This window comes from Amblyomma mixtum, chromosome 5, assembly GCF_055824585.1.
Source record: "Amblyomma mixtum isolate Tamu chromosome 5, ASM5582458v1, whole genome shotgun sequence".
Classification (NCBI taxonomy): domain Eukaryota; kingdom Metazoa; phylum Arthropoda; class Arachnida; order Ixodida; family Ixodidae; genus Amblyomma; species Amblyomma mixtum.
Window position 1 is genome coordinate 163,706,337 of NC_143016.1, and position 26,317 is coordinate 163,732,653.

A 26,317-nucleotide genomic window follows, 5' to 3' on the forward strand; every position below is an offset into this window, starting at 1 on the left:
TGTACATTTATAATGTATGCTGGTGACACCAGCCTATTTTTTAAATCAACTAATGTATATGATCTATTTGGGCAGGCGAATCAGTGTTTGCTTTCCCTCCATGAATGGACAGCCATTAACTCCTTGGAAATGAACACCAAAAAAAAACCAAAGCAATGCTTTTCCGTCGCAGAAATAGGATCATTGATTTCCTGAGATATTCGCTGTGGCTAGGTTCGGCAAAAATTGAGCTTGTCTCGGAATTTAAAAGTCTTGGAGTGTATTTCAATGAACATTTATCATGGAATAAGCATATAGATACTACGATTAACAAAATAGCTAAGGTAGTGGGTATTCTTTCCAGGCTTCGGTATTGTTTACCGCAATGTGTAAAAAAATTATCTTTCAGTCCCTATTTTCTTCTGTTATAGGATACTGCTTTTTGGTTTGGGGGACCACCACCTTTTCGAATGTTAGCAAGCTCCATAGATTACAAAAACGAGCCCTTAGAATCATCGTCAACGTTTATCGAGACGCACCAACAGCAGCGATTTTTCGTAAATTGAATATAATTCCTATCCCGCAGCAATACAAACAAACCTTATTAAGGCGCTACAGGACTACAGCCATAAACACAGCTATCTTCTTCAAGAAACTCTACAGACTTAAACGCAAGTCTCACAATTACAGCACTCGTATAAAAAATCATTTCGTCATTCCACAAACCCGAACAAAGATCCCCAGGTGGTCGAAATTTCCGGAGCCCTTCACTACGGCGTCTCTTATAGCCTTAGTCGCTTTGGGACGTTAAACCCCCAAAACCAAACCACAAACCCGAACAAATTACGGACGACAGAGCATTAGTTACACCTTGCCTCTTCTTCTAAACACAATTCAATAGTTATAGTGTGCAGATAACACTATTATTATTTTTATTACCTCACTGAAAGTGTGCATTTCAGTAAATATGTTTTCCACACTGCGTGTATGTTTTTTCTTCTTTGCCGCAATCGTATGTCACCTTTTCTACAGTCTTTAGTTAAACATTATGTGAAAGTGCCATTTCGTTGTGTTGTTTCTGTTAAAAATATATTTCATTGCATAGTCAACTCTTACGACGAAGTTACCAAGTTTTTGTACGGGGCAGCCCCTCGTCAAGCTTTTAATAGGCTTTTTGCTGCGCCCCTAGCATCCTTGTGATGTTGAAATAAAGATGACTTGACTTGACTTGAGAGCTCTTTGTGATGGCCTTGACTCTGCATTGCACTCGCGATCCGAATGGTCTCTCTTTAAATCCCTCCTTGGCACTTAGCCTGCCCTTGCTCCCACTCTAACTAAAGCTCTCACTCAGGAGACTCCCTCCGAAGTTTTTGATCAAGTCGCCTCTCTCTACCTGCCGCCCCCTGTGGCACCCTCTTACCCGGTGTACTCAGGTGGACCTAACCCCGATCTGGACCACTCCTTCACTTTCCGGGAGCTCGAATCTGCTCCGGCTGCTAATGCTACACGCTCGGCTCCCGGTGAGGACGCCCTTACATACACCACACTACGTAACCTTCCTTACTGCGCCAAAGAATTCCTCCTTCAAACCTAAAATGAGGCCTGGGAGAGCGGCTAGATGCCGAGCTCCTGGACATCCTCCCTTATTTCTATGATTCCAAAGCCGGGCAAACCTCCCTCTCTTTCTAACCTCCGCCCAATCTCCCTGACGTCTTGCGTTTGTAACACCCTTGACTGAATGGCTCTGACTCGCCTCTCTAATTTTCTTGAGGCACGGGAGTTCTTCCCCCATTCTCTCATTGGCTTCCGACACCGCGCCTGTGCACAGGACATGTTTCTGATTCACCAGCAAACCTTCCTGTCACCTATACCCACTGAAATTCACGCACTTGGGACCGTCGATGTTCACAAGGCCTTTGAGAGTGTTTTCCACGATCACATCATTTGTCAACTCGCCTGTTTGGACTATGGCTCCCGCATGTACCCTTATATCCACTCATTCTTCTCTAAACGTGTGGCTCGCTTTCGAGTAGACACCCACTTGTCTGACCCACACCATCTCACCTGTGGCACTCCTCAAGGGGCTGTTTTCTCTCCTACCCTTTTCAATCTCGCTATGGCCCCTCTCGCCTCCCAGCTAGCTGAAATTGCCGACCTGCATAATATATTTTACGCCGATGACATCACTCTCTGGTGTTCATCTGGCTCTCCCGGTCACGTACAGGACACCCTGCAACGTGGCCTAGATCTCATCGACTCCTTTCTCACCACCGCTGGCTTCTGTCCTGCTTCTTAAAAATCCGAGCTTCTTCACAACCATTCCTCCTACCAGCGCTCAAAACAACCATTTCGTCTCTCTCCACCATTCTTCCTCTTTCATTCCTGTCGTCACACAGTGCAAAGTTCTTGGCGTCCCTTTACATGCGGCCAAGAATGTGCAAGCCCTCCACCGCGCTGTCATCACCTGCCACTCGGTAACTCACCTCCTGCGGCGCGTGGTCACTCGACTCTCAGGTGTACACGAGGCTCACGCGTGCCGAGTTGCCCAAGCGCTGGCCCTCAACAAGGTCTTGTACTTTGCACCCTACGCTTCCTTCACTCAGATCCAACTTAACGCTCTCGAGACTGCCCTTGTGGGCCTCTACAAGGCACCTCTCAACCTCCCTGTCACTGCCTCTACCGCTAAGCTCTTTGCCACAGGCCTCTTCCATCCTCTTCGTTCTCTTCTCAGACTCCATCGTGACTCGCAGCTTACCCGGCTTTCTCTTACCAGTCAGGATCAGTGGTTATTGTCAGGATCAACGGGCATCTCGCCCATTCCAATCTCCCCGTTTACCTCTCCTATTCCCACCCCCACTCCTAATCTTCGCGTCCTTCCCCTCCCGACCAACAGGTCCCCCGTCCTGCACGCCGGCCGTCGTCATGCGACCGCACAGCACCATTCCCCTCTCTTTGATACCCAGGGTGTAGCTTACACGGATGCCTCCTTCGTGGCTCCTCGAGGTTCCTGCGGCTACGCCCTGTACCACCCCCACCTCGCCGCTCCTGAAACTCACACCAGCGGGCCTTTTCTACTAACTCCGGATGCATTTTCCCTCGAGGTTCTCGCCATTGCGCATGCCTTCCAGTCATTTGCCCTCCTTCCCTATCTTCAAGAGTACACAGTTTATTCAGACTCACAAGCCGCTATACACCACATACAGAAACGCACCATGACCCCTTCTATCCAACAGGAGGTCGAACGAGCGGCCTCCGTACTGCAGCCTTCAATCGTTTTCCTCCGCTGGGTCCCTGGGCATTCAGGGATTGACGGAAATGAGCTGGCCCATCAGCTCGACCGCGACACACTTTTCCGGGCACCGTTGATCCTCTGGCCCAAGCCCTCGGAGGACGGTGGGAGACTCACCCTTCGCCGCACCATAAAAGAGGTCTACCTCGAGCTCCACCTAGACAAACGCCTTCACCCTCCCCCTCATCCATCGCTCACGGTGCCGGAGGCTCGCCTTCTTCGGCACATCCAAATGAATGCAGTTATCACCCCGTCTCGCCTCTTTCTCTATCGCTATCGGTTGGACCCTTCCTGTCCGAACTGCCCCTGTATCTATGCCGACCTGGCCCATTGCCTCTTCTATTGCCCGGCTGCTGAGCAGTCGGGTTCCTACCCCCCACCCTCTCTATCCATCACAGCCTGGCTCGACTGGCTTGGCGCTGAAGTGGAAGAAGAACAGCGCCTTCTGGTCACCCAGGCGGTCGACATGTTCGGCCTCTAAATTATGGTCGAATAAAGGTCTTTTACTAGTGCTTTTATGCGAAGCATATTAACATAGGTTTCGGGCCTTCGCACGACGCCCGGCGGTGGCCACCATTGACCCTGAAGTGGGGTCACGTGACATGACGTCACCTGATGACGTCACACCGGCTGCAGATGGGGCCTCATATCGCGCCATCGGTCGCCTCCCGGCGGTGGCCACCATTGACCTTGAAGTGAGATCACATGATGTGACGTCACGTGTTGACGTCACACCGGCTGCAGATAGGGCCTCATATCGCGCCGTTGGACGTCGCCCGGCGGAGGCCTCCACGCTTCGGTCCGCGCCGTCGCGCGCGACGCGGCGGCGGCGCCACCATCGCTGCATCACGTGATATGTGAGGTCACGCCAGGGATGAAGCGGCGCGCGCCCGTAACATGCTTCGCATCCACTGGGCTTAACCTTGATAAGCCTCCAATTTTTTCTACTCCTATTGAGTGTTATTGTAAAGTAGTCGCTGGATGTACCGCAGTCTACTGTAGACCGTGAAGATGCCTGCACTCCATCCCCTGTCACCGTTGAATCAATCAATGAGCCAGAATCGGAATAGCATGTAACTTATGGTTACACTGGTGCAGCTGGCCGTGTCACCTGCAGATATTCAATTCAATTCAATTTTATTTCCCAGCTGCCTGGGCTAAATGCTGTGTGTAAACAGCTTGACGAGGCTTAGCCAGCCGTTACAAGGCATAACAGCACACATTAAAAGAATATTCATATACATCGAGAAGCAAGCAGTTGATACATCTATAAAACGAAACAAAAGAGTATCATGAATTCAAGTAAATGCAGTCAACTTATAGTTATATTAAAAGGACACCAAAAGTATCAATTCGGCAAGTATCACTAACTGCAAGGAAATATGCATACAATCAACTCAATAAATGACAGCAAATCTTACATACTTTACTAACGCTTTAAACGAGAAATTTGTAAAACAAACTGAGGAAAATTGGAAAGAAATTTTCAGCTAAGAAAAATATTATCAGGTTACATCATTACAAAGTAATGGCGTAGTGTAGCTTTGGTAGATTTATTCATGTCTTTGTATTTGTTGAGAATTGTGGGAAGATTGTATTGTAGAGTCTGCAGTCTGTAGTCTGTTCGAAAAAAAGGGTACTAGCCATTTGTATGTGTTGCGTGTGTTTACTGGATGGCTATTTTCTTTTAGCAGTGTGGTACCTTCTACCATTGATCTGAAGCTGGAAGCGAAATGATATAACAACAGAATTCGCAATTCGTACATATTTTGAATCCTTACAACATTATGTGCCTGGAGAGCTTGTCGAGTATGACCTAAGTAATCAAGATTCGCAATATGACGAATGGCGTTCTTTTAGAGCAGTGAAATTTTCTGTTTGTTTTAGTAGTTGTGAGCCAAACTAGTTGTGAGTTTTGAGTGTGTAGTAGTTGTGAGCCAATCGAGGCAGAAAAAAGATTCCCAAATACATAGGTTTGAAAATCCCAAATAACGTAGTGGGAATTGAAATTGCCAGGAATAGGCATTCTGGCGTTAGCATGAAATCGATCGTTTAAACAATCCGCCGTGAGCGCACCAGCGGGCAAGTTGGCGTTCGCAACGCTCAGGAGAGCACATTGTGGAATTGCAATATGAACAGCTAGCAGCTCGCCGTCTGGCCATACAATTTTGTGAGACACATTTGTCGGATATAATGCTTCTGAGCAGCGACCGCTGCAGTGATTGGCTCTTAATACCCATAATTTTTTTCAGAGAGAAGGACGCATTTCATGAAGGCTAAGTTTCTTGACGTGAAATTAAGTCTGGTCTGAATCGTGGGATCCGATTCTGTAGATACAAAAGAGAAGATTCGACTGAACGGGAATTTACCTTTTGTACTTATAATCCCGCCATAATTGTAGGAAAGCAGCGATGCTACAAAAGCTTCTTTTAAAATGTCGGTATTGTGCGGAATGCTATGAGAAACTTCCTTGCTTTTAAGATACCAGTGGGCAGACTTCGACACAGAGGAACAAGCGCGACGCCTCTAGAAAGCACTCGTCGTCGCGACGTCCGAAGATCAAATGGTAAAAGGGCGGCCAACCTTGCACATTGTGTGGTCACATTCGAGGACGGAGGGACTAGGAATCTGAGTAGAGTCACCAGTAAGTGTCAGAAAAGGAGATATTGGCCGTACACAATTAGTAACAGCTCGAACAAATTTGGCTAGAAATGACCTGAGAAGGAGCATCGCTAAAGGTGGTCAAAATTCGACCTACAACGCCTGCAAGAGCCTTTTCAACAGCTAAACAAGAAACGTTTTTAAAACAACCTTTACAATTGAGCCAAATGTCCCACCACAGCCTGCATAATAGCACCTTTCCCATTTTTTAGCCCATAGGCATCGCCTCTGGAGCACCTCATGCGCTTGATGAAGTCCAGGACACTCTATTCTTCAGAGCGCTTTAAACAACCATCTGCAATAATGGGCTGACCACCGCGACAGAACCACAACTAGCCAGATAATATGAGCAAAGCTGTGAGGAATGCTTGCCCCAGCCAAGTTGGCACGGAGTGCCTGACTTGCAAGCCCTGCTACTGTGACCAAAGCTCCATTACTTCCTGTCCAACAAATGTAGATGTAGTGGGTAGACGCGATACACTGCCGGCCTTAATTTAAGCTCAGATGGGCTTGAAGATCCCGCGAATTTCAATACAGCAGATTAAGTGGGCACATAAGACCAATCAGAACCTGTGCTACATTGCAACATGCAGATGATACCAACGCCGACGTCCTGGAAACGATCAAGCATTTCCTGAGGAGAGGCCGATCGGTTCACATTGCCGATGATTCAATTAGTCCAAGCAAGATGCCCGGGGATGAAAGGTTTTGCGCAGAAAGAGCCGAAGATTGTGCATTCAAGCAAGTTCGATACACATTGCGCCGCCGAGGATCTGCACAGAGCGCCGCTCCGACCGAAAGCACGAACCTCAGAAATTTCCAAAAGAAGACTGCTTACAGACTTCAGCTCCTCATGAATAATTTTGAGGTTTTCAAGTTTTCGGTCACCATTCCCAACAGGTTCAAACGTCACTAGCATCACAATGACGCCATTTCTTCCCAGTGATTATACGGGCAAGCTTTGGGTCTGAAGAACAGTGAACCAGGCTGCCGGACCTCCGCCCGCGGAGGCTCTTCTTTAGCCTAACTACCCCTGCTGCTGGTGATAGGCTCCTCCCATATCTCTCATATTAACTCTGACCTCGGCCAGCTGTGGCCACTTTCTTCCCACAAACTTCTTAATCTCACCAGGCCATCTAACCTGCTGCCACCCCCTTCTACGGCTTTATTCTCATAGTGTCCAGTACGTTAGCCTTAACGACCATCGATTATCTTGCCTTCACGTTATATGCGCTGCTCAAGAGCAGCTTCTCTTCTTTCCTCTTCTTTATTTCTAATAGGATGTTGAAATCAAGAGGAAGAAATGGGCAGGGCATGCAATGCGAAGACAAGATAACCGCTGGTCCTTAAGGGTAACGGAGTGGAATCCAAGAGAAAGCAAACGTAGCAGGGGACGGCAGAAAGTTAGGTGGGCGGATGAGATTAAGAAGTTTGCGATGATACAGTGGCGGCAACTGACAAATGACAGGGTTAATTGGAAAGACATGGGAGAGGCCTTTGCCCTGCAGTGGGTGTAGTGAGGCTGATGATGATGATGATGATGATGAACAGCGTTTGTCCCCTGACCCGATCTTTACTCTTCGTGTATCTTACCGCTAAACCTATCATTTTTCTTTCTATTGCTCGCTGTGTTTTTCTCAATTTAGGTTGGGCACTTTTTGTAAGTTTCACGTTACTGCCCCATAGGTGAGTACAGCTAAAATTCAGCTGTTATATGAATTTTAGGCACATTAATAAACTGCCATTCATGAATAAATGTACCATCCAAATTCTCTCCACCCCACTGTCATTCTTCTACTTCATTCACTCTTGTCATCCAGATCTGTGGTCATTACCTGCCCTAAGTAGACGTTTTCCCTAGCCAGTTCCATCTCCTCGCTATCAATCGCATACTGGTGTCCCCTTGCTACACCAGTCTGGTTTTCTGCATATTAATTATCCTTCCAACCGTTCTGCTGTGTTTGCCTAAGTCACTGGCCATGATTTGCAATTCATTTGCTGAGTGGACTGGAAAAGCAGTGTCAACCGCAGAAAAAGTACACCTGGCCTAACAGCTCTTTCGCGGAACGGCCCTACAGGAGAAAAATGCTGATAGAGTGAGGAGGAGGCAACAGGATCGAAGACATGCACAGAGGCAGCGGTTAGACAAACAGCTTCACTTGTACAGCCCTTCAGCACTAGCGCGCGATCCACACCACCACACTCTCGCAAGCGCAAAGTCGTAGGTGGAAAACCTCACGTTCACATACTGCGCACTGTATGGAGATACAGACTTCAAATCCACACTCAATGGACTCCAGGATACTCTGCGGACGTTGGGAACCGAAGGCGCTCACGCCACTGTCCGCGCTATTACACAGGGTCCCCTAGTGTAATAGCGCTCAGCCTCTCGGTGCTTCGGTGGCCGCGTTCCTGCCAGTAAGCCTGCCGCCATTTTGGACCAATAGCCCCCGCGCCTGGCTCCTGCAGGTTGAGGCGCATTTCCAGCTGCGACGTATCACTAGCCAGGAGACCAAGTTCCTCCACCTGGAGTCGAACCTGTTTCCTGACATCACTGAGGATTTAGTGGACGTCATCAGCTCGCCGGACTAGCCTCGACCCTTCGACAAGTTGAAGGCGGCTATCATCGACCGCAAGTCAGCATCCGGGCATAGGAAACTCCAGCAGCTTTTCAGCGCTACAGAGCTTGGTGGCAACCGCCCTTCGCAGCTCCTCCGCCGCATGCTCCAGCTTCTTGGAAATTCCGGTGCTCAGCACGGCGCCCTTCTCCGTGAGTTGTTCCTTCAGCGTCTTCCAAAGCACATGGTCCCCATCTTTGCCGCTCCCGGTGATGGTTCATTAGACAAGCTCGCTGAACTCGCTGACCGTGTTGCGGACTACTCACGGCTCCCCAACGTCAGCTCTGTGACAAGTCCGCCTCTAACTACTACCGTAGACTCCCCGATTGCCAGCATCGAATGTCGACTTGATGCTCTTATCAGGAGGCTCGATGCCCTCGAGCCCTTACCACGATGTTTGTCGCTGAATTTCCGGTCACGCAGTCGTTCCCCGCCATCTTCGCGTTATTCGCAGCCCCAACAATCTCTGCAGCTCTGCTCGCAAGTGCACCCACCCGTGCGCCTGGCCGGGAAACGCTGCGACCGGCCACTGACGGCGGCAAGTGGTGCTGGTGGACGGCCATGCCGCCTATTTCATGTATCGGACAAGATCACTGGCGCTCGCTCCCTGGTCGACATGGCAGCACAGATTAGCGTCATAGCGGCCTCCTGGGCAGATCGCTGTGGCGACAACCAGACCTCTCCCCTTCAAGCGATCAACAACTCACCATTAGCACGTACGGCCAACGGTCCCTTACTCTTAATCTGGTCTTGCGCCACACGTTTCGCTGGATCTTCATTATCTCGGACGTCTCACAAGGTTTTCTCGGCGAAGATGTCCTCAGCTTCTTCAAGCTAGCAGTCGACATGCAAGCTCATCGCCTCATAGATCTCAGCACGCACCTCTTCGTCAGCAGCGTATTATTCACTTCTGCGGCGACGAGACTTTCGCGTCATCAAGGACCATAAGCCCTCGACCTTTGCCTTCCAGAGGAACCACAGCACCAACACTGCCCGCGAGAACCGCCAATTGTGTTTTATCTCCGAGTTTACAGGGTATCTCCGTCACGTTCATGGCCCGGAGAGTGCTGCTGCTGATGCGCTTTCTCGTGTTAGTGCAATGATGTCTGAATCACCAGTGGACATGGAGGAGTTAGCGACTGCACAGCGCAGTGATCCAGAGCTCCATCGTCTTCGCTCGTCATCCACGTCCCTGTCCTTTGTCGACTGTCCACAGCCGTTTTTCTCCCAGTTCATTACGTGCGAGACGTCCACTGGCGTCTCGTGCCCCTATTTACATTTGGCTTGCTGTCGAACCATTTTTGATAAACTACACCACGTGAGCTACCCTGGTATTCGTGAGACACAGAAACTGATCACATCTCTTTTGCTTTGGCCAAGCATAAATGCCGACCTTCGCCACTGGGCGCGAACCTCCCTTCAGTGCCAGCGTGTCATAATTCACCTTTCATACCGTCACGCCATCCTCTCCTATTCGTTCATGATGTAAAAATAGCGCACAGGGAACACAAGGGACGGAAAGTAAACGACGCAGACAAGCGCTAACTCACAACTGAGGATTATTGCTGACGCGCGCAATATAGTGCGTTGGATTAAAAGGGGACACAAGTCCCAAGACGTTGGAAGGGAGCGGCAGAAAGTCGGCGTGGTGCCCTACGTGCAGACTGGCACATGGGTTAAAGAAGGTAGGGAGCCGCTACGGCGTCCAGGTGGTTTTTTCCGGGCCAAGCAAGCTGAGCAGTTTATGCTCTCAGATACGGAACAGGCAGGAAGGTGTTGGAGATAAGCGAAAAAAGCGCGGATGCACCGTTAGGCACCGCGCCCCGTTTGCTCCCTGCAGCTTGGGTGTAGTGTACAAACTACCGTTGTCTTGCGGAGCTGTCTATGTAGGACAAACGGGGAGATACCTCAACGTCAGGCTGGGTGAACACCATAACTCCCTAAAAGATCATTATGGGAATCTCCCTGAGCATTGCCGGGAATGTAGCAAAAAAGAAGAGCAGAAGGGGAAAATTTGCAAACCGATTTTTTCTAGTACCGTCATACTTTTCAGACATCGTGATCAGCGTGTACGCGAGATAATGGAGGCATACCATATTAGGAAATCTCGGAATCCGTGTATCAGTGAGCCCTCTGTTAACTTGGCAGACTGTGAAATCGATTTTTTAGCCTCAGCGTTGCATTGAATTCCTTTTTTTTTATAACGGTTTTTTAACCGATCTTCCACAGCGATGAGTGGCGCCTGATGCTTCAATTTCAATTTTTTCTTCTCACTTGCTCTTTCGAGAAGGGACTGGGTGTGGTTGTTTTTGTTTTATGTTTTTTTTTAAAGTAACTACCTTATATTGCGCGCGTCAGCAATAAACCTCAGTTGCGAGTTAGCGCTTGTCTGCATCGTTTACTTTACGTCCCTTGAGTTCCCTGTGCGCTATTTTTACATCATGAACGTTATCCAACTTGCCCAACTTTCCGCTTTGCTTAATCTCCATTTCGGTCGCCTGACACTCGGTTTTCCCACGTTCGCATAGACATTGTTGGAACGCTCCCGTTATCACGTGGGGCCTCTTACCTACTCACATGTGTGGATCGTTTCACTCCCTAGACCGAGGCGTTACCCATTGCTCAGCTCTTCTGCTCAGCTAGCCTACGGTGTTCCCCTGCGCCTCGCTGTGGAATTCTCTCCTTCCTTCTCTCGGTTATTTCATTACGCTTTCACTTACATCCGAGACCTAGGCAACACATTTCGTAACATTACTCCTGTCAACCCCGCCGCCAGTCACCTTCATTCCGTGTCCGTCAGCCAGGGCCTGGCCTCCTGCACCCATTTCTTCATCCACGGTGACCCCGTCCGTCCACCGCTCACGCCTGCCTACGATGGACCGTTCCGCGTCCTCCATCGTGCGCAGAAGACTTTCACGTTCGACGTCACCGGCCGTGAAGACGTCGTGGCTGCTGACCGACTCAAACCAGCTTACCTTGCCCCTCATCTGGTCGTCGGCTCTCCATTCACTCTCGCTTAGGCTGCGCCACCATCCTATGCACCTTCCTGCAAGCACATCCGCAGGGCCGATCCTGTGGCTTCCGCTAAATGGGGGGGGGGGGGGGGGGGGGAGCCCTGCAGCGCTTATCGCGCCGCGCTCTGCTCTCAGGCCATGGCGTGTGGTGCCCGAGAAGCTGGAATAAGTTGGCCTAGACCGCCGTAGCGCGACCAGCGCACTTATAAGGCAGTTCGAACGTCCACGCGTCCACATCTTGAAAAGGCTCTCCTGACCGCATTCTAAGTCGCCGTGAATACATAACCATATTTAGGAATGTAGGTGTCGAGCAATGACGAGATCTATGTTCGTCCTTCACAGTGACAACTGCGGCATAAAGAACGTTGTCTCTGTTCTCGAAATGGTGTGCTTGACGGCACAGGCCGCGCGATGGTGCCACCACCGATGGGTCAGAGAGAAAGTCGAGAGCAGCCCTAAACCAGGGGCCCCGACGCGGTGGCACAGTGGTTACGGCGCTCGGCTGCTGACTCGAAAGACGCGGCTTCGATCCCGGCCGCGGCGGTTGAATTTCGATGAAGGTGAAATTCTAGAGGCCCGTGTACTGTGCGATGTCAGTGCACGTTAAAGAATCCCAGGTGGTCGAAATTTCCGCAGCCCTTCACTACGGCGTCTCTCATAGCCTGAGTCGCTTTGGGACGTAAGACCCCAATAAACCAAACCAACCTAATCCAGGGATCCTTGCGCTGCTCAGAAGGCAGGTAATTGATGGCGAGGCACGCCGCACGGGTCTAGATTTCGCGGAGGCTGCGAATTTCGTCGTGTTTTGCAGGAAATGAGACAAGGCATCGGCGTTCTGATGCTCGCGGCCATACTGACAGATGACGCGGATGCCATATTCATTGCGACGCAATGCTCATCGCGCAAGGCAGCCGGAAGGCTCTTTCAGTGAAGAAAGCCAACGAAGTGCGTGATTACCCGTAGTGACCTCGAAGGGATGGCCGTATGCGTAAAGGCGAAACTAGCCGAGGGCCCAAATAATGGCGAGGCGCTCTCTTTCAGTCACAGAGTAGTTGGACTCAGCTTTGATAAGGGAGCGGCTGCCATATGCAATGCCCTATTCGTCGAATCTACATTTGGTCTGGGCGAACACTGCACCTAGAACAATGCCACAGCCATCGTGCGGGCTCCGGTCAGGGCCGGCGGGTAAAAATGGCGCAAGATGGGTGATACCAGATGAGGCAAGATGTGTTATAAACGTCGTCGGACGCGACGGACCAAGCCGAAAAATCGAAATTGTCGCGGAGCAGTTGAGTCGCAAGGGTAGCAATGGAGGCAAAGTTGCGAACGAAACACCTAAAATAAGAGCACAGCAGTTCCTTAATGGTGGAAGGTTTGGGAAACGCAGTCACAGCACGAAGTTTGGCGAGATCACGGCGTACGCCGTCTTTCGACATAACGTGAGCTACATGTGTGAGTTTACAGCAGCAACTGTGCATTTTTTAAAGCTCAGTAGCGGGCCGGCATCTGTGAGGGCTGCCGAGACGTACTGCTGGTGGCATAGCTGCGTATTGAAGTGGGGCGAAAGGATTACTATATCGTCCAGGTAGCACAGGCAGGTATTCTACTTGATGCCACAAAAAACGGTTTCCATCATTCGCTCGAAATTAGGAGGAGCGTTACGCAGGCTGAAAGACCTGACGGTAGACTCGTAGAGCCGGTCTGCGGTGAAAAACGCGGTTCTGGGAGAATGTAAGGCTGCCATTAGGGCCTGAAAATCACCAGAACGCAAATCAAGCGATGAAAAGCGGAAAAGAGAGTATACTTTGCGCGTAATCTTAATAATTCTGCTGTAATCGACGGAAACTCGATTGAAGTCATCCTTCTTAACGAAAACCTTCGCGGTGCAAAGCGAAGGGTTTCGAAAATGAGTTGGAGAAACGGGATGGCATCAGGCCGGCAGAAATAGCAAGTAGGGCATAAGGCACTGGCAGACAGTGGCGGCGCAGAAAATTATGAGACGGCTTGATGACAACACTTGCATCGCGAACGTGGACAGAGGCACAACCACAGAAGAGCACACAGGAATACCGGTACTGTTGGCGGCAAGAGCTTTGGCAGCAAGAGAGGCAGCGCAGAGTTCAGTTTCTGGCACGGAATTTAAAAGCGTAGAGAGCGCTACTTGAGCCCGAGTACAGTTGATGACCGCGTTGAGGACCAATAGGAAGTCCGAGCCCAATATCACCGAAAGCTAACATGACGCCAGAACGATTACACCGATAATATAAAAAAAGCTTTATATGATTACGCGAGCAGTACACACTGCTAAAAGCTAGATGAGGTGCGCATTTGAGTTCGCTACAACAGGCCAGGAAATAGGCGTTTTCACTTTCCTCAAAGAGCGAAGAAGCGCTGCATCCTTTGCAGAGACTACAGCACCGGTGAAGCCAAGCGTCATCACAGATATGCCCTCAACCAAAACTTCAATTAAGTGAGCTGCAAACAAACAAGGCCCTTCAAGGTTCGGCGATTGCGCAGTTCTCGCCTAAGCAACTGTAACTGTGGCACATAGTTATCGAGGGACACCGTCGCATTGGAGAGATGGAGCGCCGACGTCGAGAAGGCGAACAGAGAACGGCTTAGGGACAGCTCAGCAGGAGGTGAGAACTGACGCTATGGCCATTAACCGGAAGCTTCAGGAGGCGGTCGTGAGACGTTGATGCGCCGACGGGAAAACCGTGCCAAATGACCTGGCAAGAAGCAGAACTTGGAGGTAGAAAGGTTGTGAGGCATGCTCCAGGAGTTTTCCAGTTGAGCAGGCGGTGGAATAAAAGCTGCGGGCTCTCGAAGGGGCCAGGAAGCAGATCATAGGTAGGTGATCTAGGTCTGTGTATGTCAGCGGGTCCGCGGGAGGTGTGGGCTGAGGGGCTTGCGGAAGATCCTGAGGGACCTGTTTAATCTGCCGAAGAGCCGGAGCCAGGTGTCGTGATGGCTCCTGATGGCGTGAGAAGCTCTTGAAGTGCGGCAGGAGCGATGAGTGCTCTCCTGCATCGGTCAGCCAGAAAGTGAATGGATGGGCGTGGTGTGTTCGCAAGTCAAAGCCCACTGCTTGTTCAGTTCTTCGGAATTCTGGCATTCTGGTTTTGGTTCGCTCTGGCAACGCCTGAAATGCGTCGTGATCAATGCCCTTAAAAGCATGCCTTAACTTATCGGCTTTGGATATCTGTGCGTTCACTCTCTTGCACAGGTCGACAACATCGTCGACGTATCTTGCAAATTTCTCGCCGACCTGCTGAAACCGCGCACGCAAGCGCTGTTCAGCGTGGAGTTTTTTGACAGCCGGGCGGCCGAAGGGCCCTGTGAAGCATGCTTTGAATATGGCCGATTATATCATGTCTGCCTCGTGGCTCTAAGTAGTAGTAGCAGTAAGAGACCTTTATTCGGCCATAACTTAGAGGCCGAGCATGTCGACCGCCTGGGTGAACAGAAGTCGAGGTTCTTCCTCCCCTTCAGCGCCAAGCCAGTCGAACCAGGTGGTGATGGATAAAGAAGGTGGGGGGTAGGAACCCGACTGCTGAGCAGCCGGGCAATAAAAGAGGCAATGAGCCAGGTCGGCATAGATACAGGGGCAGTTGGGACAGGGGGGTCTGATCGATAGCGATAGAGAAAGAGGCGAGACGGGGTGATAACTGCATTCATTTGGATGTGCCGAAGAAGGCGAGCCTCCGGCACCGTGAGCGATGGATGCGGGGGAGGGTAAAGGCGTTTGTCTAGGCGGAGCTCGAGGTAGACCTCTTTTATGGTGCGGCGAAGGGTGAGTCTCCCACCGTCCTCCGAGGGCTTGGGCCAGAGGATCAACGGTGCCCGGAAAAGTGTCTCGGGCGAGCTGATGGGCCAGCTCATTTCCGTCAATCCCTGAATGCCCAGGGACCCAGCGGAGGAAAACGATGGAAGGCTGCAATGCGGGGACCGCTCGTTCGACCTCCTGCTGGAGAGAAGGGGTTAGGGTGCGTTTCTGTATATGGTGTATAGCGGCTTGTGAGTCTGAATAGACTGTCTACTCTTGAAGAGAGGGAAGGAGAGCAAATGTCTGAAGGGCATGTGATATGGCGAGGACCTCGAGGGACAGTGCATCCGGAGGGTGTAGATACGGCCCACTGGTGTGTGTTTCGGGAGCGGGGAGGTGGCGATGGTATAGGGCGTAGCCGCAGGAACCTCGAGGAGCCACGAAGGAGGCAGACGCGTAGGCTACACCCTGGGTATCAAAGAGAGGGGAATGGTGCTGCGCTGCCGAATGACGACGGCCGGCGTGCAGGACGGCGGACATGTTGGTCGGGAGGGGGAAGATACGAAGATTGGGAGCAGGGGTTGGAATGGGAGAGGTAAAAGGGACGATGGGAATGGGCGAGATACCCGCTTGAGTCAGTAACCACTGACCCTGACTGGTAAGGGAAAGGCGGGCAAGCTGCGAGTCACGATGGAGAGAGAGAATAGAACGGAGAGGATGAAAGAGGCCTGCGGCAAATATCTTAGCGGTAGAGGTAGTGATAGGGAGGTTGAGAGCTGCCTTGTAGAGGCCCACAAGGGCAGTCTCGAGAGCGTTAAGTTGAGTGTTTGGTTTGGTTTGGTTTATGGGGTTTAACGTCCCAAAGCGACTAAGGCTATGAGAGACGCCGTAGTGGAGGGCTCCGGAAATTTCGACCACCTGGGGTTCTTTAACGTGCACTGACATCGCACAGTACACGGGCCTCTAGAATTTTTCCTCCAAATAAATTCTAGCCGCCGCGGCCGGGATCGAACCCGCGTCTTTCGGGTCAGCAGCCGAGCACCATAACCGCTGAGCCACCGCGGCGGCTTAAGTTGAGTGTCATTGAAGGAAATGTAGGGTGCAAAGTATAAGACCTTGTTGAGGGTCAGCGCACGGGCAACTCGGCACGCGTGAGCCTCGTGGAGACCTGAGCGCCGAGTGACCACGCGCCACAGTAGGTGAGTTACGGAGTGGCAGGTGGTGACAGCGTGGTGGAGGGCTTGCACGTTCTTGGCCGCATGCAAAGGAAAGCCAAGAACTTTGCACTGCGCGACGACAGGAATGGGAGAGCCAGAAAGGTGGAGAGAGACGAAGTGGTTGTGTGAGCGCTGGTATGAGGAATGATTGAGAAGGAGAAGCTCGGATTTTTTAGGAGCAGGAGAGAGGCCAGCGGTGGTGAGAAAGGAGTCAATGAGATCTAGGCCACGTTGCAGAGTGTCCTGTACGTGACCGGGAGAGCCCGAAGAACACCACAGAGTGATGTCATCGGCGTAAAATATATGATGCAGGTCGGGAATTTCAGCTAGCTGGGAGGCGAGAGGGGCCATAGTAAGATTGAAAAGGGTAGGAGAGAGAACAGCACCTTGAGGAGTGCCACGGGTGAGGTGGTGGGGGTCGGACAGATGGGTGTCTACTCGAAAGCGAGCAACATGTTTAGAGAGAAATGAACTGATGTAAGAGTACATGCGGGGGCCACAGTCCAGGGAGTAGAGTTGGTGAAGGATGTGGTCGTGGCAAACACTGTCGAAGGCCTTGCGAACATCGACGGTCACAAGTACGTGAATTTGAGTGGGGTAGGTGACAGAAAGGCGTGCTGGAGAACGATAAACATGTCTTGTGCACAGACGCGGCGTCGGAAGCCGATGCGAGAATGGGGGAAGAACTCCCTAGCCTCAAGAAAATTAGAGAGGCGAGTCAAGGCCATTCGCTCAAGGGTCTTACCAACGCACGATATCAGGGAGTTTGGGCGGAGGTTAGAGATAGAGGGAGGTTTGCCCGGCTTTGGAATCATAGAAATGAGGGAGGAGGTCCAGGAGCTCGGCAGGCAGCCGCTGTTCGAGGCCTAATTGTAGGTATGAAGGAGGAATTCTTTGGCGCGGTCAGGAAGGTTGCGAAGTGTGGTATATGTAATGGCATCTTCACCGGGAGTCGAGCGTGTAGCATTAGCAGCCAGAGCCGATTCGAGATCTCGGAGAGTGAAGGAGTGGTCCAGATCGGGGTTAGGTCCGCCCGAGTACATCGGGTAGGCGGGTGCCAGAGGGGGAGGGAGGTAGAGAGAGGCGAGCTGATCAAAAACATCAGAGGGAGTCCCCTGAGTGCGGGCTTTAGCTAGAGTGGGAGCAAGGGTAGGCTTAGTGCCAAGGAGGGATTTGAAGAGAGACCATGTCGATCGCGAATGCAAAGAAGAGTCAAGATGGTCACAAAGAGCACTCCAACGAGAGTGCTCGAGTGAGGTGCAGTGGGTGACGATCTCGGCCCGCAGAGCAGTGATCAGGAAGGAGAGTCGGGCACTGTGGGGTTGGGAGCGAAAGGAGCGTTGAAGACGTTTACGGCGACACCATAAACGGAGAAGATGAGGATCTGGGTCTGGGACTGTGTGACGAGTGCGCATGCGGCGGCTACTGGACGTGAGCGCTGATGTGATGCGCGACGTCCAGTCGTCGTAGGACTGAAAGGAGTCGGCGGCGAGACTAGTGCGGAAGGCGTGCCACTCAGTGTGAATGACCGGATGACATCGAGGGATGTGGGAAAGAGAGGTGTGAATATGGACGAGGAAGTGGTCACTGAGAAGAGTTTCGGCTGTCACCTGCCAGTGAAAGGAAAGTGAACCCCGAGAGAAAGTGAGGTCAGGTGTCGTGGGTCGCTGTGAGGCTGTGCCCGCTCGAGTAGGGCAGCCAGGAGTATTAAGAAGGGTGAGGTGGCGTTCCTGGGCCAGACAGTGGAGGAGGCGGCCGGGTTTGAGGGTTTGAGGGTAGCCCCAGAGTTTATGAGGGGAATTGAAGTCACCACCAAAGAGGAGATGGGAGTTAGAAGGAAGAGAGTGAAGGAACTTGCCCAGGGCAGAGAATAAAGAGAAGGTGACAGGGGGGTTGTAGAAAGACAAAAGGGTGAGTGAGACGCGGGAAGAAGGGTGGTAATAGACCACACCAACTAAATATTTAAGGAGGGTGGAGGGGATGTCAAGTGGCTCCACGAGCACGTCGCTGCGTACATAAATAGACGCAAGTGGTGTGGACGTAGTGGCATGGTAGGCGCGGTAGCCTGGGACAGTGCGGGCCGTCCGAGTCTCCTGGAGAAGGAGAAAATGGGGCAGGGAGGGGCGGGTGAGGAGATACTGGTGGAGGGGGGTCTTATTGTGACGAATATTTCGGCAGTTCCACTGCACAATCTCGAGGTCCTCGCCAAACGCCATTATGATAGTGGAAAGGTAGAGGCTCGCGATGGTACGCGTTCCTTCTTTTTTGCGGGGGGGCAGTGACTCATGGACAGATTGGAGCATAAAAGTGAAGGATTCCAATTGCTTTGATTGTGCTTGGAGGGTGGTAAGAATCTGGAGAACCGATGTCTCTAGGTGAACCAAGCGAGTGTGGTGTGCCTGTGTGGTGGGTTCGACAAGATCAGCCAAAGGGGCGACCTGGGCGGTGGAGGAGGGAGTGGTGAACGTGGCAAGGTGCTCATTTAGCTTTGTAAGCTGGGAGGTAAGAGAGGAAGTGGTTGTCTGGAGGGTATGGGTCAAGGTATGGATCTGCTGTTGTAGGTCGTGGGAAATGCGCTGCTGCTCTCGCTGCTGGCGTTCGAGCATAGCGAGCCGGAGGTCGAACGAGCGGCTCTCATCAGTCAGGGATGGAGAGGATGGTGTAGGGGAAGAGAAGGACGCTGGAACCGAGGATCCATCCATCCATCCAATCCATCCAATCCATCCAATCCAATCCAATCCAATCCCGTCCGTCCGTCCGTCCGTCCGTCCGTCCGTCCGTCCGTCCGTCCGTCCGTCCGTCCGTCCGTCCGTCCGTCCGTCCGTCCGTCCGTCCGTCCGTCCGTCCATCCATCCATCCATCCATCCATCCATCCATCCATCCATCCATCCATCCATCCATCCATCCATCCATCCATCCATCCATGCTTACAGCAGGCTTACGGTTGGCACCTATGGTGCTCCAGCCGATTTCCTGGGATGGAGTGTCGTCTGCCGGGGACGTCGTAAGGTCCATGTCTGAGTCCTCAGCCGGAGTCTCAATATGCGACGCGGGTGCCGGTCTGGAGGTCTTGGTGTCAGTGGGACCTTTGACTGGAGTAGATGCAGCGGCTCCAGCGGCGGCGACGAACGCAGCCGGCTGCGACGCGCCTATGGCCCCGAAGCTCTTGGCGTCCCTTAGAGCGTGGAGTTGGCTAGGTGTGGACGCTGCGCCGACGACGAACGCTGCCGGCAGCGCCGCGGCCGTCGATCCGGTGTTTCCAGCGTCGCTCAAGGCGTTCAGTGCGGCAGGAATGTGCTCGGTTGCGTGGGCGACGTTGAACGTAGCCGTTTGAGAGACAGCTGTCGACGTGGTTGGAGCAGGCCCCGCGGTGGCGGCATCGGTGGGTCTGGGCTGCAGGGGCTTGGCAGACGCTGCATTGCGGCGGTGCAGGCGTGGCGCGTTAGGATTAGCGAGGCGCCGCGCCGCTTCACAGTTTTGGGGACGCTTGGAGGGCCAGTTCGGCAGCGGGCCGTGATGCCGATGGTTTCCACTTGCTTCGGGAGCCTTCCTCAAGTGACGGAGTGTAAATCCAGGGGCGGTCGAGGCCCTGGACCAGGCCAGGGGCAGGTTAAAGCAGAGCACGGTAGGCAGCCATCTAACCAGGGCGGCGCCACCTAGCGGAACCTCGTGGCTCTATTACCACTGATTCTTTACCGCCATCAGAGTGAAAAACACATCGTTGAGTTTGGTTTCCGCGTCATGCGCTCACCCGCTGATAGAATGTGAGCCAATCCTCATAGCATAGCCATCGGCTGAAAGTTTTGAATGTTTGAAAGTTTACTCAGAAGTAATTGCAAAAACTATGTTTAAGTAGGAGGTTACAAAAAGAGGTCCCAGACACCGTAGGGGACTTCTGAGTACAAACGCAAAAACGAAGAAATAGCAACATGAATCCGCATTGCATATCAATACAAACTTGGTAGCGATAAACAATACAATACTATCAAGTACAAGCTACAATTGTAATAAAAATTGAAGTTTTCATCGCAAAAGCAAACCATATAGGTATAATATGGATTAAAAGAGCTTGATAATGAGGAATAAAAAATGAACGAGCTGAATTTACATTTAAATACCGATGAAGATGAAACGGTTTCAGTAGTATGAGACAGCACAGTTTAACCACAGTTTGGTAAAAGAAAGCCCGACAGTCGGAATACGATAGTTCGCTCGACTTGTCAAACGCAAAACTATTATGGGATGCAAATCTAGTAGGGTTATGGCTGATCAGTTATTGGATGTTGTGATAACGCTGCAAGTCGGCTGACACGCCCACATTTGTATCTGGCGCGACCATCTCTGAGCGTGAACCACTGTGACGTCACTTATGAGTATATATGAACGCCTGCTTGGAATAAAGCAGATCCATTTCCTTGGCGACGAGGCGGTCTACGCGCCTACGTAGGCAACGGCCGAGCGAGCAGCCGGCGAGCAGGAGCCTTGTCCAGCGAACGTTCGAGGAAAAAGTACGTGCTCTTGGGGTACGACTACCGCCTACAGACGCTCACGGATACAAGCATCGCCGTCAGCTACGTCTGTGCTCCTGGGGGACAGCATCGCTCAAGCGGCCACCGGTCCCACAGCCAACAGCAGTCCGAGCGGTACAGCTCTTCGGTGGAAACGGATGAGTAGCGAACTTTTGTGCTTCTTTCAAGATGTCGTCAGTGGGGACGATATCAGACTTCGAAGCTAAAACGCAAAACTTCGAGTCCTACTTGAAAAGGTTCGGGCACTTTTTAACGGCAAATGGCATAGCCAACGAGAAGCGCCTCTCCGTCTTCTTGACAGTGATAGGCCCGGAGGCTTATGAAGTGCTAACAAGTATCACGGTGCCGAAATCACCGGGAGAAAAGTCGTATGAAGAAGTTCAAGGTCTCCATAAAGAGCACTACAGCCCAGTAGCTCCGTCATAGCGGAGCGATGTAAGTTTAACAGCCGCATGCAACAAGAGGGAGAAAGCATCGAAGGGTTCATTGTAGAACTTCAACACTTGGCCAGGAAGTGCGACTACGGCGACTTCTTAGAAGGTGCCCTTCGAGGCAAGGACACGCTGGTGGCCGGCATACGGGATTAAGAGACTCAGCGTGCTCTGTTCGCGGATCGAGACTTCACGTTTAAAAGCGCGTGCAAAATAACCCTGGACAGGGAACTAGCAGTGCGAGACAGTGCGCAAATGCAGTCAAGAGAGCAAACGGCATCGGTGCACGTCATGAAAGGCCGACCGCGTCAAGACTGGAGGCAAGCCAAACCCCAGAAAGGTTAAGGCAGCAAGAGCGAGAAATGTGAAAGAAGCGGGAGGGGACACTCGTCCGAAGTTTGTTGGTACAAAAACTGTTTCTTGCGAGTGTTACAAAGTGGGCCACTTAAGAAATATGTGTCCGGCTGCTAGGGCGAAATCGAAATAGACGCATGCCCTAGAATGTTCCGAGAAAGACTCTGAGAATGAACTGTATCATTTGGTTAACTCAAACCAATCGTGTTATGAAGTGGGCATTAACATTGAGGGGTGCACACTAAATATGCAAATTTACACGGGAGCAGCCGTCACAGTTGTTCCAGAACAAGTTTACCAGTCTCACTTTTCGCACGTAAAATGTGAGCCGTGCAAAATGTCGCTTCGCACGTATACTGGGGAGCAGATACAAGTTAAAGGACAGTGTGGCGTGGCTGCTTGGTACAAAGATCAGAGCATGACGCGACCTGTCATTGTTGTAAGGGACAACGGAAGGCGGTTACCAGCACTCCTTGGTCGGAATTGGCTAGAACGTCTGAAACTTGACTGGTTGGAAGTTGGGCAGGCGACACTCGAAGACAGAGTGGCGCCTCTAAAGCAGAATTACCCGTCCGTGTTCTCAGGCAGATTAGGAACGATGCAGAAATTCCAAGCCAAAGTTGTTCTGAAACCGGACACTGTTCCTGATTTTTGCGGCGCCAGGCCTGTACCGTTTGCACTGCAAGAAAAGGTCGAGCAGAAACTGTTGGAGCAAGTCGAAACAGGCATGCTGCAGCCAGTAATGCGCAGCGACTGGGCAACGCCACTAGCCACAGTTTTAAAACAAGACGGCAGTATCAGGTTATGTGGGGACTACAAGACAACCGTAAACCCCTCACCGAAAACCGATCATTACCCACTGTCCAGACCGGAGGATTTGTACACTGCTTTAACAGGAGGAAAGGTGTTTTGTGGGCTAGACCTTTCGTCGGCATACCAGCAATTTTCACTTACTCCCGAGTCCCGATCTTTTTTTGACTGTAAACACTAGTCTAGGGTTGTTTGAATTCCAACGCCTACTTTACGGTGTGGCCAGTGCGGCGGCAATATTCCAGTCCATGATAGACGAGGTGTGTCACGGCATCCCGCACGGTAGATGTTAAACCGATGACGTGACAGTGACTGGACATGACCCGGCATTTAATGGTACTAAAGCCCTGCTGACCAGCAGCAAGGTGCTGGCATTCTATGACGTCAGGAAACCGCTCGCAATGCTTTGCGATGGATCGTCATATGGCTTAGGAGCGGTTATTTTTCAGAAGACGGCTGAGGGCGACGAGAAACCAATCGCATATGCGTCGCGTACGCTTACAGAAGCAGAAAAAAAGTAGGCACAATGTGAGTGCGAGGCTTTGACCTTAACTTTTGGACTCAAATTTCATAGGTACTTGTACGGCTGAGAATTCACCATATACACAAGTCACCAGCCATTACTTAGTATCCTAGGGCACGACAAACGTATTCCAACTGAGGCGGCCGCACGTATGCAGCGCTGGGCTATAATGCTTGCAGCTTACAGGTACCAACTGAAGTTTAGGAAGGGTAAAAATGCAGAAGTCGCCGACGCGTTGTCAAGGTTGCCCCAGCCGGTACCCGCGAAAAACGAGGCATCCGAATGTCTGTCAGTGTTTCAATGCCTTCCGCTGACAGCTGTCGAGATAGTAAAAGCCTCAGAACGAAGCTTAACACTGAGCCGGGTCGCACACTTCACATTGAACGAGTGGCCTAGAGAGTGTGCAGACGATCTGAAATGTTACTATGTTCGCCGTGACGAACTATCGCTGGAGCAGGGGTGCGTGACCTGGGGTGTAAGAGTTGTAGTCCCAGAGCAACTGAGGGAACGCGTGCTAACCATGCTAGAGGAGGAGCACCCGGGGGCCAGCCGCATGGAAATGCTCGCGCGAAGTTTTGTCTGGTGCCCGGGATCGATTTAGCGATTGAACAGTAGGTGCAGCGATGCAAAATCTGCCAAGTAGTTCAACCTGCTTCCCGGCTGGCCCCTCTCCACTCCTGGCCATACCGTGCGCACAGCTGGTCCCGCGTGCATGTGGATTTTGCACAGAAAGACAGAAACGTGTTCCTCGTACTGGTGGACTCGTTCTCAAAATGGATTATAGTATGACCAATGCCGTCAACGTCTGCATTAAAAACCATTGAGAAGATTAGGGATGTTTTTGCCGCTTACGGTTTGCCTGATGTATTGGTGAGCGACAACGGGCCACAGTTTACGTCAGCTGAGTTCACTGACTTCCTGAGTGTCGCCAATCGGGGTGAGGCGTGCCCGACTGCTGAAGGGGAACGCTTTCGCGTGCAGGTTCGAAGAAAGGAACAAAGAAATAAAACAAAACAAAACGAAGCCGTGTTATATTTTAAAGGAAAGGAGCCAATAAAAGATACGAAAACATCAAGGAAAACACACACTAGAAAGGCGTACAACACTAGAGACGAAAAGGAGAGAGTTCACCGGATACAAAGCGTCCCAGTCGGAGCGGGAAGGCCTTGCAGGTGACACAGACGCGGGTTGGTGAGTTGCGATGCGTCGCTGGCGTTACGTCGAGGGAGGCGGTGGTAGAGAGCCAGGAGAGGAGGAACGGAGATGACACGGGAGACGCTGACGAACTCTTGTCAGTCGCCCCCAAGAACTGGGCAGCAGCAGCAGGAAAACCGTGGCCAGGTCTTGTCCATGGCGTTCCAAAACGCCGTAGTCTTGTGCAGCCTATCCAAGGAAGCCTTGACAGCAAAATGGCAATTGCAGTAGGCCTGCGTCGTAGATTCAAGGGAAGTTGACGGCAGCACAGACCCGAAGTCTGACGGCTGCCACCTCCACGCTTGAATGAGGCTCAATGGTCTTGTGTCGATGATCCAAGGGAAGTCATTGGCAGCTCGGATCTAACGTCTGACAGCTGCCACTTCCACGCTTGAACGACCAGACTTGTGCTGCGGTGTCTTCCTCAACACCTCGGTTTGCTGATACGTAGCTCTACGCTCCTCATCCCTGCCTCGCGCACACCACTCGCACGCGCACACGCGCAACGCGGGGCTGGTACGTACGGCGCTCCGCTGTCCTACGCACCACTGCCCACACGCCGCGTTCCAAAAAACCCCTTGACAGTCAGTATGCGCACATCACACTGAGCACCAACGGTGTAAAACACGTGCGTACCTCGCCTTCATCATCATCATCATCATCGTCATCACAACCTCGCCTTATCATGCAGCATCCAATGGGGCTGCAGAAAGAACTGTAGAAACCGTGAAAATGGCTTTGCTGAAGCAGGTACTTGAAATTGAGGCATCACATACGAAGCTGACGATTCAAGAAAGAATAGATAGCTTCCTCATGGCTTATCGTAACACACCTAGTACTGTCACGGGCAAATCACCCACTGAACTTTTTTTGAAGCATCTGCCACGCGTCAAACCTTCTTTACTCCAGCCTAATTTTGCAAAGACCATGCAACACAAACAGGAGCAGTTAAAGGCACAACTCGATTCGGTTGGTGGGCAAAGCGCGCGTTTGTTGTGGGCGACCGTGTTCTTTGAAAACCGTGCGCGGTGAGAGTGTCGCCCGGAAAGAAGGTGTTGTGTCCCAGGTTGTCAGTGCTGTGACATACGTGGTGCAAGTTCGCGATGAATTGCGCTGCACGCATGCCGATCACCTGCGTCCTCTGCACGCCTACCCCAGCTCTAATCCTCCGCCCAAGAATGGGGGTGCTGAGACAGCCCTACCGGTGGAAGTGTCCCGATCCCTTCCGGACACGGACCCGTCCCTGTCGCCATCGGAGCCAGTTAGCGGCGCAGCTGAAGCGCCTGACGGATCAACCCAGCCGGCCACGGTGGAGCCTCCTCCGCAGGAGCTGACAGAGGCTCCCTTGGCCAACGCGCCAACACTGTCTGAACCAGGGGAGGAGTCAGTGCTACGTAGCAGTGCTCGCGTGCGAAGACTACAACTTTTGAGTGATGGCTTGTAACTAAATTAAGCGGGAAAGAGTGTGATAACGCAGAAAGTCAGCTGACATGCCAAATCTGTATGTGGTGCGACCATCTCTGAGCGTGAACCGTGTGACGTCGCTTATCAGTATATATGTATGCCTGCTTGGAATAAAGCGGATCCATTTCCTTGGCATGTTTTGGTCCTGATGTTAAAACATGTGTGTGTGCAATCGAAGGTTCCGGTTATTTAACACGAAATAAGCAAATATGCCAAGGTTAAATTTGATCAGTTCTTAAATACGAAGGATTTTGAGCTGTAAGAGTAATGGGGTACTGGAGGAATCCGTGCTTCACCAACTAATTACCCGGACCGCTTAGTTCTGCATGATGTGAAGTGTGGAAAGATGTCTGAGCCCAAGAGATGATACAATAAGTAAGTTGACAATGAATAAAGGCGAGATAAATGGCGTTGGCGTGAATGTCGCGGAGACCCTAGAGCTACTGTCGCTTCTGAAAAGCTACCGCA

The 26,317-nt window shown here is 51.6% G+C and overlaps 2 pseudogenes; both read left to right on the forward strand.

Annotated features, from left to right (window-relative positions):
• Positions 1 to 1,630: 1,630 nt before the first annotated feature.
• Positions 1,631 to 3,749, forward strand: LOC149344362 (uncharacterized; annotated as a pseudogene).
• A 4,901-nt stretch (positions 3,750 to 8,650) lies between these two features.
• LOC149344363 (uncharacterized) lies at positions 8,651 to 25,829 on the forward strand (annotated as a pseudogene).
• Positions 25,830 to 26,317: the final 488 nt, after the last annotated feature.